At 36.4% G+C, this 13,202-nt stretch overlaps 1 long non-coding RNA gene across 3 annotated transcripts; it reads left to right on the top strand.

Moving 5' to 3' along the window:
- Positions 1-11,653: 11,653 nt before the first annotated feature.
- Positions 11,654-13,081, top strand: LOC142235070 (uncharacterized). 3 transcript variants are annotated; one of them, XR_012721785.1, is made up of 5 exons: positions 11,654-11,878; positions 11,973-12,061; positions 12,216-12,275; positions 12,373-12,596; positions 12,664-13,081. It is a non-coding gene; the product is annotated as an uncharacterized LOC142235070 (long non-coding RNA). The 3 variants fall into 3 exon arrangements; XR_012721786.1 differs by lacking the exon at positions 12,216-12,275; XR_012721784.1 differs by having other exon boundaries at positions 11,973-12,275.
- The last annotated feature ends 121 nt before the right edge of the window (positions 13,082-13,202 follow it).

Genomic DNA, 13,202 nt, shown 5'->3' with positions numbered 1-13,202 from the left:
CAGATCTTCCAACCGCCGATTGGAAGGTTGGTCGTTTGGATGAGGTGGATGGACCAAGACGACATGCGGTGTTTATATTAAACATAGAGTCGCTGCCACATCTAGCCCAGACCCAAGGACGCGTAAGTTATGGCTTTCATGATATCCATATGAAGGTATACAAAAGCGATCAGGCAAAGGATTCCGAAACGGACAAGCCTCCGGTAGAGTCAGCAGTGGAAAAATCTCCTAGCGAAGCCGAAGGAGACATAAAACCTGCAGACTATGGCGAAAATCATATGCGGGAAGTTTCTACAGGCTCAAGCCTCACCAAAACTGAACCGCGGATTGTTGCGAGAGTCACCGAGATCTGTGAAGAGGAAGCCCTTGATGACTCAATTGAAGCGGCTGATGTGACGGTGGTTGAAAATTTGGATGGTTCTACGGTTCCTCCAGATAAATCTTCACCATTGTAAGGCCGCTTGTGCTGCCTTAAAAGTTCTCCTGATGAAAGGAGACATAGATATAGTTCTTATTCAAGAACCATACATATATAAGAACAAGATCTGTGAATTAAGCACTCCGGGTTTCAAACTTTTGCATAATACCGGTACCGATATAAATCGAGCATGTATAATTGCTAAAAACGAACTAAACTTGTTTCTGCTTCCTTCATTGAGCAATGCAGACACTGTCGTAGCCAGTCTAGAGATATCCACATGCAAATATTGGGTATCTTCGGTCTACATGGGACATGATAGGGAGATGCCACCCTGTGCCGTTAAGACCTTAGTTGAGGAGTCACTAAAAACAAAGACAAAACTCATTATGGGATGCGATGCAAATGCACATCATAGTATTTGGGGAAGTAGTGATACTAATGCAAGGGGAGAGTCGCTAATAGAGTTTATTTTGCGTACTAAACTGGTAGTTTGCCATAAGGGAGATGCACCAACCTTCGTCACCAGCAACAGACAAGAGGTTTTGGACGTAACGTTGACCTCTCCGGAACTGAATGATAAGATATCTGAGTGGCAAGTTTTGAGGGAACATAGCTTCTCAGATCATCGCTACATCAGTTTCAGATTGGCTGTTCGTACTTCAAAGACCATATTTCCGCCAAATGTTAGGAAAGCTGATTGGAATAGGTATAGGGAATCGTTCAATTCGATGATACCGGAAATGCCGGAGACAAATATGAGCACTGTGCAAGATATCGAACACGCAGTGGAGCGGATTACTAAGGCCTTCAACATTTCACTGAAAGCTGCTTGCCCTAGAGGAAAGCCAAGGGGAAAAAATCGGCCGCCATGGTGGACTACGGAGTTAAGTAATATGAGGAAATCCTGCAGGAAGCTCTTTAACAAAGCAAAGTCCACAAGAGCTCCGGAGGATTGGGACACTTACAAGATGAATCTGAGAGAATATAAACGAGAACTGAGAAGGTCTCAACAAAACTCTTGGGATGATTACTGTAGCAGTATTGAGAATACGTCAGAGGCTTCCAGACTACGGAAGGTACTAGCATCCACTAACACCGCTCCAGGTTTCATTAAAACATCGGAGGGAAATTGGACAACGTCCAGTGAGGAGACGTTGGAGGTACTTTTGGACACACACTTCCCTGGAAATCAGACGGTTGAACCATGTTCCGGCGGTGTAACAGAGGCTCAGCGATCATTTCCTATCGAGGAAATTGTGTCGGAATCTAGAATAAAATGGGCTTTAAATTGCTTTGGACCATTCAAATCCCCCGGACCCGATGGAATTACTCCGGCGGAGTTACAGGCAGTGGCTGAAAGAGTTATCCCCTGGTTGACGGTGATATATAAACGATGTGTAAACTTAGCATATATTCCAGAAAAGTGGAGGGAAACAAAAGTCGTCTTCATACCTAAAGCAGGAAAAGCCTCTCACTCGAGTGCGAAGAATTTCCGACCAATCAGCTTATCCTCATTCCTACTTAAGACCCTGGAGAGGATGATAGACATGTATCTTAGAACTAGCGTGGATTCAAGTTTGCTCTCGAAACGACAGCATGCATACTCGAAGGGCAGGTCTACTGAGACCGCATTGCATGAACTAGTCAGCTTTATTGAAAGCTCACTATCTGTCAAAGAATACACAATCGTGGCGTTTCTAGACATCGAAGGGGCGTTCAATAATGTCCATCCGAGCTCGATATTTAATGGACTGACAACTCTGAATGTTGATCCAGGTATACTTAGGCTGTTAGACGAACTTCTAATAAAGAGACGTATTTCAGCCACACTAGGGCAAGCAAACATACAAAGGTATGTGAACAGAGGCACTCCCCAAGGAGGAGTTCTATCACCTCTTCTTTGGAATGTTGCTATAAACAACCTTCTGGTTTCCCTAGAAAAAGAAAGGATAAAAGTGGTGGCATACGCAGATGATGTGGCGCTAGCAGTCAGGGGAAAATTCCCATCCACAATCAGAGATATTATACAGAGAGCTCTCCGGATGACTGAGAAATGGGCGAAAGATAATGGTCTTGGTGTAAATCCAGCAAAGACAGAACTAGTCATGTACTGCAAAGATCGTAAAACTCCCACGGTTAGGCCCATTTCCTTAGGGGGTACTGAAATTCCCTTTGGTGAGTGTGCAAAATACCTTGGCGTTATTTTGGACAGGAAGCTGAATTTTAGGCTTAATATTGAAGAGAGGGCGAGAAAAGCCACGGTAGCTTTGTACTCGTGCAAAAAGGCAATAGGGAAAAAGTGGGGACTAAAACCTATTGCATTGGCTATACACTGCAGTAGTTAGACCTATAATGCTATATGGTGTTGTAGTCTGGTGGCCGGCACTTCAGAAACCGACTTGTTTAGATAAAGTTCAGCGTATGGCGAGCTTATGTATCTCAGGCGCATTTAGTAAGACAGGAACAGACTCCCTTAATGTCATGCTACATCTATTGCCTTTAGACATTTTGGCCAAACAGTCAGCTGCAACAACGGCTGTGCGGTTGCGCGAGCTATCGCTGTGGTCGGAAAAAATGTACGGTCATAGTTCGGTTCTCAAAATAATGCCAGATGTGCCTAACGTAGTGGATTATACCCTGGCAAAACCACTTTTCGACAAAAAGTTTGAAACTCTAATTCCCAACAGTGAGGCGTGGTGTACACAGACCCCGGGGAATAAAAGATATATAGATTTCTATACTGATGGCTCCAAATTGAATGGACAAGTGGGGTTCGGAGTATATTCTAAAGATCTGGAAATTCGAATAGCGAAAAGATTACCTAATCACTGTAGTGTTTTTCAGGCTGAAATATTAGCAATAAGAGAGGTGGCGAATTGGCTGAGAAGTAATGTTCCAACAAATATTGGCATTAATATATACTCAGACAGTCAACCTGCAATAAAATCCTTGGACTCTGTGTTCCTCAACTCGAAAACGGCCATCGACTGCCGCAAATCTCTCAATGAGATGGCTGAGCAGTACAATATTCACCTAATATGGGTGCCTGGCCATAGGAACATACCGGGGAACTGCGAAGCGGATGAGTTGGCAAGGCTAGGGACTACCTTACATATTCCAGGGGAACTGGAATTTGTTGGTATGCCCCTAGCTACCTGCAAGCTCATGCTGCGTGAGAAGGCTGTTAGGATGGCAAATGTTCGATGGGAGAATTGCAAGGGTTGTAACGACACCAAGCAAATATGGCCCCATTTCAACTTAAACCGCACACTAGATATGCTAATGTTCTCGAGACGTCAGATATCACTCCTGATATCTGCTATAACGGGTCGCTGCCTGATAGGCGATTTTGCAAAAACTATTGGCGCGAAGTATAATGACTATTGTATGAGCTGTCATGATGCGGAGGAAAAAGAATCAATTAAACACCTTTTGTGTGAGTGTCCTGCATTTTGTGTAAAGCGCAAGCAACTTTTAGAAGCATATAGCTTCAGATTACTGGCGGATATGGAAAACGTTAACTTAAGCAGTCTGCTAATGTTTTTGGAACAATCTGGTTGGTTCAACAAAGAAAAATAATCAAGAAGGTTCAGCGGTTAAAACTAGAAGTGCCCATATGTAATAGGTACTTTTAGTTAATGTGGTATCACAATGGACTGAATAGTCTAAGTGAGCCTGAATCTTAATCGGGCTGCCACTTTAACCTAACCTAACCTATACCTTTATTGTCTAATATATACCACGTACACGTGGTATATGTCCATATATAAACTAACTCACAATTTAGAAGACGATGTGAAGAAGTGTTAAGATACCTTATCATCGATAAATATTACCACAATCTATGTAATTCAGTTGTGGATGGCAGTCTTCCGTTTCTACGCTATCCATGGTATGTTAATTGATTCAATTAATTATTTAATAAAATCCGAAAACAAACCAATTAAAAAATGATTGATATTTGTTACGTTTCCAATTAAAATATTAATTGATTCAATCAATTTGTTAATCAATTCGGAAATAATTATACCCTTCACCACTACTATGGTACAGGGTATAATAAGTTTGTGCATTTGTATGTAACGCTAAGAAGGAGTAATCATAGAACAACCTTTTAGTATACGGATCGGCTTAGAATTAAATTCTGAGTCGATTTAGCGATGTCCGTCTGTCTGTCCGTCTGTCTGTCTGTTGATGTATTTTTGTGTGCAACGTACAGCTCGCAGTTTTAGTCCGATTGTCCTAAAATTTGGTATAGGGTCCCGTTTCGGGATGGCGTGTATATACCAAGGATCCGGAGCGGAGCAAGCACTTTTTTTGCCGGAGCGGGAGCGGCATTTCTAAAATCCGGAGCGGAGCGGTTTCCAAATGAAAAACCGCTCCGCTCCGAATAAAATATTACTTGAATGAAATGTGTAACTTTGAAATTACACTGTGTAGGTAATTTCAAATTTAGCTAGTACTTAGCGTAGTGTAAGTAAACGTTTAAAATGTACGATATGTATTTTTGTACGTACGTACATTGGGGAAAACACAACGTGTTTTTTAGTAATTGTTTTCAAGAACGGCAAATGTCAAAATATATATCTAGTATTGTGTTGTAAAAGTAACAACAGTACTTTTGATCAATTTCATCCCGTATTACTACAAAGATGTTTGTAATGAACGTCAAATAAATGCAATTAAACTAATCTTATTTATATTTAATTTTTTAGTTTTCTACACTGAAAAAATATTGTCGTGAAGTCAAAGATTCCATGTCCTTAGAATAAGAATGCAAATTTTGCTTAACATGGAAGACGCATTTCTCTAAAATAAAGTTTTTTTTTCTTGTCCAAAAGGCAATAAACTTTTGAATGAAGTTGTAATGTCCTTATAATTGAGTGATTTTACTTAAAAATGTGTATCATAACATGAAAGATAAAATTTTTGAGGTAAGATCAACGTGACTTTAATAATTAAGAAAAATTCTTTAAAATTAATAAAATTGTCTTTAACGCTGCTACTATGTTAGAAAAAACTTACAGATTTTATGTTGGGGTCATATCATGACCCACACTTAATTTTGTAAAATAAAATGAAATGTGTATCTAATTAAAAGGTTTTTTATAGTTTGGGATCATCGGAATAGGTTGTTGTTACTGGAATTTTCTGTCGTTGAGACGAACATACCGTTTATTTTGCCAGTTATGCTTTATTGGAAGTTTTTCTTTAATGAAAAAATTTACACTTTTTTAATTTACTCGTGCCTTTTGGTTGTAAAAAAGTTGTATGTAGGTGGTAATGGGAGCTACCGTGGCGCAATGGTTAGCATGCCCGTTTTACAAAGGGTCATGGGTTCAACCCCAGTTTCGACCAAACACCAAAGTATTTTTTCAGCGGGTGGAATAATATATCTTCTGCTGGTGACATTTCTGAGTTTCAAAGCTTCTCTATGTGGTTTCACCGAAATGTGGAACCACGTGCAGATTTGGATTCATCGTCCCAAATAACTATAAAAACAATATTCAGTTCTTCATCAACAGAACCATAAAAAAAAAACAAACTTATTACATACAAACATTCATACAAACTAACTTATTACATATGGGATTATCGTCAAAGATAATCAGACTTCTGATGCTTCTATATAAAAAGTGCGAGAGTAGAATATGGGATGGGTTTTCTTTCTCTGACTCGTTCCCAGTACAGACTGGAATTAGACAGGGCTGTATACTAAGCCCTATTTTGTTCTCTCTATACGTCAATGACCTTCCATCCATGTTACCATGTGGCGTGAGTGTGGACAATGTGGAAATAAAGGTTTTGTTATATGCGGACGATATTGTCCTACTTGCCGATAATTCTGTAGACCTCCAGAAGATGATTGATAACCTCGAAAGGTACTGCTCCCTATGGGATTTAAAGGTCAATTTAACAAAATCTAAGGTTATGGTTTTTCGCAAGAGCTCCAGAATCGCGTCTAATTTGGATTGGTACTTTGCGAATCAGCGGATAGAAGTGGTTAATTGTTATACTTATCTTGGGGTTGAACTGACATATAATCTTTCGTTTAGAAAGCATGTAAACAAAAAACTCACTGCCTCTAAGATTGCTATAAATTCTACTTGGGGGAAGTATATTAACCACCCAAATATCTCGAAAGAGAATAAGATGAGAATATTTGATGCCTGTTCCAGATCGATAATGTGTTATGCCGCACAAATCTGGGGCTTCGAAAAACTTATAGATGTTGAGAAACTGCTCCGATTTTTTATTAAGAGAATGCTATATCTCCCCAGAAATACTCCGAATTATGTTTTGCATCTAGAGATGGGATGTGGTTCCATGTATGCATCTACTTTAGAGTCACATTTTAGATATATAAACAGGGTTCTGAAACTCGGACATCATAGACTTCCACGTGTTCTTGCTGAGAGGGTTATTGAACTAAATATATATTGGGCTAATGAATGGACAACTCTATGCCAGTACCTTGACTATGTTACACCGGACACGTCAGTTCCTATTTGTGTGTTTTGGCAAGACATAATGGAAAGGTTTAGGTCTAAGGAATTTGAAAATTTCTGCATAGATGCGTCTAATTCGCAATTTCACGATCTGTACCCCCAACTGAGTTACAATATCGCTCCAGCGTTATCTACCGTATTTTCATGTCGTGCCACTGGTTTAATTATCCGAGCTAGATGTGGTCTTTTAGATCTGAATGCTAGATGTTTTAGAGATAATACTAACGGACTGTGTTCAATATGTAACATGGATGCGTCTGAAAATACGATTCACTTTATCGGCGTATGCCCAATATATCGCAATTTTAGAAGACAATACTTTGGCCGAAATATCCTTACTGAAAATGAAGTATATACGATACTAAATGGCACGAATTTTAATACCTTATATAAATATCTAAAATCATGCATAAAATATAGAACTTTTCTTATAAATGAATTCAACACTTAGAACAAAATGAGGAAACCTTTTTTTTTCAAGATATTACATATAAACAAAATACTAACAAATGTACAATATACAAGCCAATCAGGCAAACAGCAATTTTGCTACGCCTATATAGATTTATAATTGAAATTTATATGTATTTAGTTTATTATATGTTTATATGGTACGGAATAAATAAATCTATTAATAAATAATAAAATAATAATAATACAAACATTCACCCATTAGAAAATGTAATTTTTATACGGAAATCGCGATTTATATCAATTCAGTAAATCGTGAACAATATTAAAAGTCGTGCACCGATTGTAATGAAATAAAGCTCATTTTATTCGAAATATATTAAACTAACTATTTCTGAACCAAAACTGTGATTTTCGACCCATTTTTATTTTGTAGGAATTTTTAAAGAACAAATTTTTTTTTGTTAAAAATTTCAATTTTTTTTTCAAAACTTAAACGATATCTCTAAAACTACTTAGAAAATTGAAAAGCAATGTAAAGACGGCTTAAAGATAATATTCTTTGGGATTTTCGGTTTGTTTTTATTTAAAATGGTGAACCGTTTTCAAATTTTTCCAATATATGTAGTGAAGTGCCTTAATTATGAAAATACCGGTATATCTCGAAAAGTCAAACTGATGGATAAAAACCAAGTGTATATTTGGATTCAGCGACCTCAAATTACTAAAATTTGCTATAAATTTCAAATCAACACAAAAAAGTTCGTGTTTGTTCCCCTGTGTAATATATGGGGTCATTAAATGACCCCAACCTGTTATGTGTATACACCAAGAATAAAAAACCCTACGAACATAAAATTTTAACAAACCCTATTGGATTAAGTACATTTCACCAATTCATGCACTGAGTAGTGAGATCTTTTAATTATATTCCACCACAAAGAAATGGGGTAATAATAAATTCGATTTGGGTCATCAAATGACCCCAACATAATAGCAGGGTTAAATTTGTTTCCTTTTTGCATCTTGCCTACAAAGCAAAAAATCGTTAAAAAATAAGACATGTTTTTCAACACTTTATTTTAAAGACGCTTTTTACTTGAAACATAGCATAATTTCTACTGGAAGTCGAGTCTTAATATGGAAAAAAATAACCCGTTAACTCGTTTTTAAAGGATTTTGATAACAACTGACGAAAAAATCTAAAAAAAATGAAAAATTAACATTTGCTTCCTAGAAGCAAGTACATAACCCCCAAATTTAAAAGAGAGTTACGTCTTTAAAGTATCCTTACTTGTATTCTCCGCTTCTTTGGCTCGGAATTAATACCCAAACTGTTAAAGTAAAGACAAAATCTTTGGAACCGGGCATGCTTTTTTTCATTCACATTTGCTTTACTATTGTACTATATCCTAGCATTCTCTTATTTCTGATATTAGTTCTCGAAAATTTAATTAAAATTATGGATAGTTTCAATTTTGGTTGAAAAATGTGCGCATATACATTTATTATACAATAAAGGGGAAAAAAGCGAAATTAGGTAACACTAGATCTGAGTAAGAATATTCGTAGGTATACCACGGACTGAAGTCGATGGAGGTTGTTGCAAACATAAACATACACACACACATTACAAATATAACAAAACCTCTTCTCTACGTCTGTTGCAAAACAAAAAAAACTTTCGGAGAGTAGTTACTTCTACTCTGTGTATATACTTTCAATTCCAATCAGCGTTACCGTTTTGGTCCGATCGGACCAAAATTGGTCCAAAAGATTTCTAATTTTTAAATTTGGTCCGATGGTCAGACCAAACAGAATTTGGTCCATTTTGGTCCATTTTCATAAATTTGGTTTCTATCACATATTAAATAGTAGATGGTGCACCGCAAAGAATATTGTCGGGAGGCCAAATATTTCACATGCTTAAAATACGAATACGAATTTTGCTTAGAATAGAAGACGTATTTCTCTGAAAAAAAGTTTTTCCTTGTCTAAAAGTCTCTAAACTTTTCAATGAAGTCTGTTTGTCCTTATAGCTAAGTGATTCGACATAAAAATGTGTATCCTAACATGAATGCAAATTTCGTTTTAATGAAGTCAAAATGGATTTAATATTTCTGAAAAATCTTCCAAATTAATAAAATATTTCAACACATTGTTTTAAAGTCATTATACCCTAAACCACATAGTGGTTAGGGTATAATAAGTTTGATCTTCCAAAAAATGTGCCTACAAGAAATATTGATTTTAGACCCCATAAAATATATACCGACCTCCTCTAGCGCTTGGCGTCCGTCCGTCCATCCGTCCGTCTGTCCATGTATTTGTTGATCACAGGATTTCGGTCGCAATTATTAACCGATTTTGATGAAATTTGGTACAGGGAGTTTTTTTGGGCACAAGGACGAACGTTATTGAACTTGGAAGAAATCGGATCAAATGTAGATATAGCTCCCATATATATGTATAGCTCGATTTCGACAAATGGGGTCACGTTGCACTTTTTTGCTAACCGATCGTCGTCAAATTTAGCACAAAATAATCTTCTGTATCACCCTTTAAGTCTGAAAATTTCATCGAAATCGGTTCAGATTTAGATATAGGTCCCATATATATGTATCGCCCGATTTTGTCAAATTAGGTCATAAAACCCTTATTTATCAACCGATCTTACTCAAAGTTGGCTAAATGTAATCTTCTATAGCACTAACTATATGTGCAAAAAATCATCGAAATCGGTTCAGATTTAGCTATAGCTCCCATATATGTACCGCCCGATTATTCTAAATAAAATAAAACTCAATTGAACAAATAATACAATGTTTGTACTATAATTTTCTCGAAGAGGAGCGGAGCGGAGCGATTTTTTTTCTCGGAGCGGTTTTTTTTCTCCGGAGCGGGAGCGGAGCAGAGCGGAGCGAAAAAAATGGACCGCTCCGGATCCCTGGTATATACCGATCTTCAAATTCCGTACATCCGAATATTTTATGAGTCTCGACAAAACTTGCAAAATATCAGCCAAATCGGTTCAGATATAGCTTTCGCCCGATTTACACTCATTTATCCACAGAGGCCAATTTTTTGTTCCGATTCAGTTGAAATTTTTACAGGGAGTAGAATTAGCATTGTAACTATGCGTGCCAAATTTGGTTGAAATCGGTTCAGATGTGGATATATCTCCCATATATAGCCTTCGCCCGATTTACACTCATATGACCACAGAGGCCAATTTTTAACTCCGATTTAGTTGAAATTTTGCACAGGGAGTAGAATTGGCATTGTAGCTATGCGTGTCAAATTTGGTTGACATCGCTACAGATTTAGATATAGCTCCCATATATATGTTATTTCTGATTTCGACAAAAATGGTCAAAATACCAACATTTTCCTTGTTAAATAGCCACTGCTTAGTCGAAAAGTTATAAAAATGACTCTAATTTTCCTAAACTTCTAATACATATATAAATCATAAATAAACTTTTGCGAAGTTTCCTTAAAATTGCTTCAGATTTGATATTGCTTCAGAGTGATATTTAAATGTATGTATTTGGGACAAACCTTTATATATAGCACCCAACACATTTGACGGATGTGATATGGTATCGAAAATTTAGATCTACAAAGTGGTGCAGGGTATAATATAGTCGGCCCCGCCCGACTTTAGACTTTCCTTACTTGTTTTCAATTACAAACGTGATTGAAAAATTTTCCGTTTCCAATTACCTTTGTGATTGAACTTGAATAATTTTGAACGATGGAAAGAGCGAAAAGAGAACAAGGGAATGTGTATTTATTCAACAACGTATGATGGAGAGATCAGTCTGTGTAAGTAACTCGTAACGAACGGTTGGGTTTTTCTTTTTCGCGTAAGTGTGTAAATATAACCATAGCGATAGGCGGTAGGCGAAACATTTTTGCCGCAACGGCAAATACAATAAGCTTGACGGCGAATAATTCAATTTTTCACGTTTCCTAGCGTTTTTGTTGTCAATACAGCATGTTTTGACAATATTAAACAATGACGTTGAATAAAAACATACAATGGCTTGTTATTTGTTGAGTTATTTCAAGAAAAAATAATCTACACGTGTCCAGGCAACAGCAATGCCTAGTGGTGAGTTACAAAATTTGATAAGCGATGGCAACACTATACCAGTTTTCGCCAAGGAGTTAGAATAAGTTTTAATTTAGCGACACGCCGCTAGCCGTCACGGTATTCCGTCGGGGATTTTGGGCTTCCCATAAGAAATACACGTAAATAAGTGTTGGCCTACCGTCTATCGCTATGGTTATATTTACACACTAAATTGAAAACATGATTGGTGATATTCTGTCTTCTGCGTTCGAAATATGTGCATAAATATTTTGAACGCAACAAAAAATCATAGCAAAGGGTTGAAATACATAAAGTGCGGAACAACAAATGGCCACGTGGTAAAGGTTTGAAAAAATATATGGTAGAACGCATTTGAAATTACCTGTGGTTGTGCTTTGTGGTATTGTAAAATTGGAAAACAATCTACGTTTATTGAAGGTAAGGCAATTATGAAATGTGAATAACGTTTTCCATTGAAGCGTGTTTACATTAAACCTACTAAAATAATATATTTTTTACTCATTTCTTTTAGTGAGCAATTTTATTTCGTGAAATCAATCCCATCAACTCCATCATTTTATCAAATATATAGGAATATAAGAAATTGTTTGCAGTTAAAAGGTGGGTACCGTATTGATCTTTTAAAATTGTAAAATTTGTTCACTCCTAGTTTTGTTAAAACCAAGAGCGGTATGGGTTTGTTGGAAGATTCGCCTTGAAGTTGCGAAGTAGCGTTGGCATTAAATTGCATTTTTGTTTTACCTGCCTTTTTCAGTTTGAACCCAAGTAGAGAGCAGTATATCTGATATAAACTAATGAGCTGAATTATGTAATGGTAAAAAAGTTATTTCTTTTGGATTTAAAAATATGAAAAATATCCGAAAATAATAAAAATATGTATTTTCCATTTATATATTTTTTTCTATTTCCAGAATTTGCAAAGTATCATCAATATAATTCCAATATTACATTGTTTTCCCATTATTTTTGTCTTTGGTTTAAATTTTAATAGACGATTTCAATGTGTGCAAATTTTGGAAAAGAATTGTTACTAAAATTAAATTACCGAGCTCCTTAATACACATTTTTATGCTAAAAGACTACAACTGCAAAAATAATCTGCAACCTAGAACTAAGAGCTTGATATTCTATGCAGGTAATGTTCAACAAAATTAACTTTAAATTGAACAAAACTAAATTCGAATAATTCTGTTTACTTTCAGAAAAACTAATTTAGCTTACAGGCTGCTGATTTATTGGAAATCTAGGCGCATCTACATATCAGTTTATTTTTTTAAGAAGTCTGCTAATGTTTTTGGAACAATCTGGTTGGTTCAACAAAGAAAAATAATCAAGAAGGTTCAGCGGTTAAAACTAGAAGTGCCCATATGTACCCAGCAAAAAAAGCGTCGCCAAAAAAGTAATGAAAATGTTCTTTTTGGATCCGGAAGTGGTGTAAAATTACCGCAGAAGCGATGAATTTAACATGGACTTGTCATAGGACGGAAGTCCTCCATTTCAACAGCCGTTGCTCTCAATTTGCATCACTTCTTTAGGTGTGATCCGAATTTAATTTTTGGATGTAAATTAAAAAATTCTGTGATATTTTGTCAAATAAATAATTTTTATAATTTTTTATAATTTTTAATGGATTCTAACGCTTCTCGGAAACATTTGACTTCAAATATTTAAAAAAATGCACAATTTTTATACCCTCCATCATAGGATGGGGGTATATTAACTTTGTCATTCCGTTTGTAAC

The sequence above is a fragment of the Haematobia irritans genome, chromosome 4, assembly GCF_050003625.1.
Source record: "Haematobia irritans isolate KBUSLIRL chromosome 4, ASM5000362v1, whole genome shotgun sequence".
NCBI classification, from domain to species: Eukaryota; Metazoa; Arthropoda; class Insecta; order Diptera; family Muscidae; genus Haematobia; species Haematobia irritans.
The sequence above is the reverse complement of the archived record's forward strand: the minus strand, read 5'-3'. Positions and strand labels throughout refer to the sequence as shown.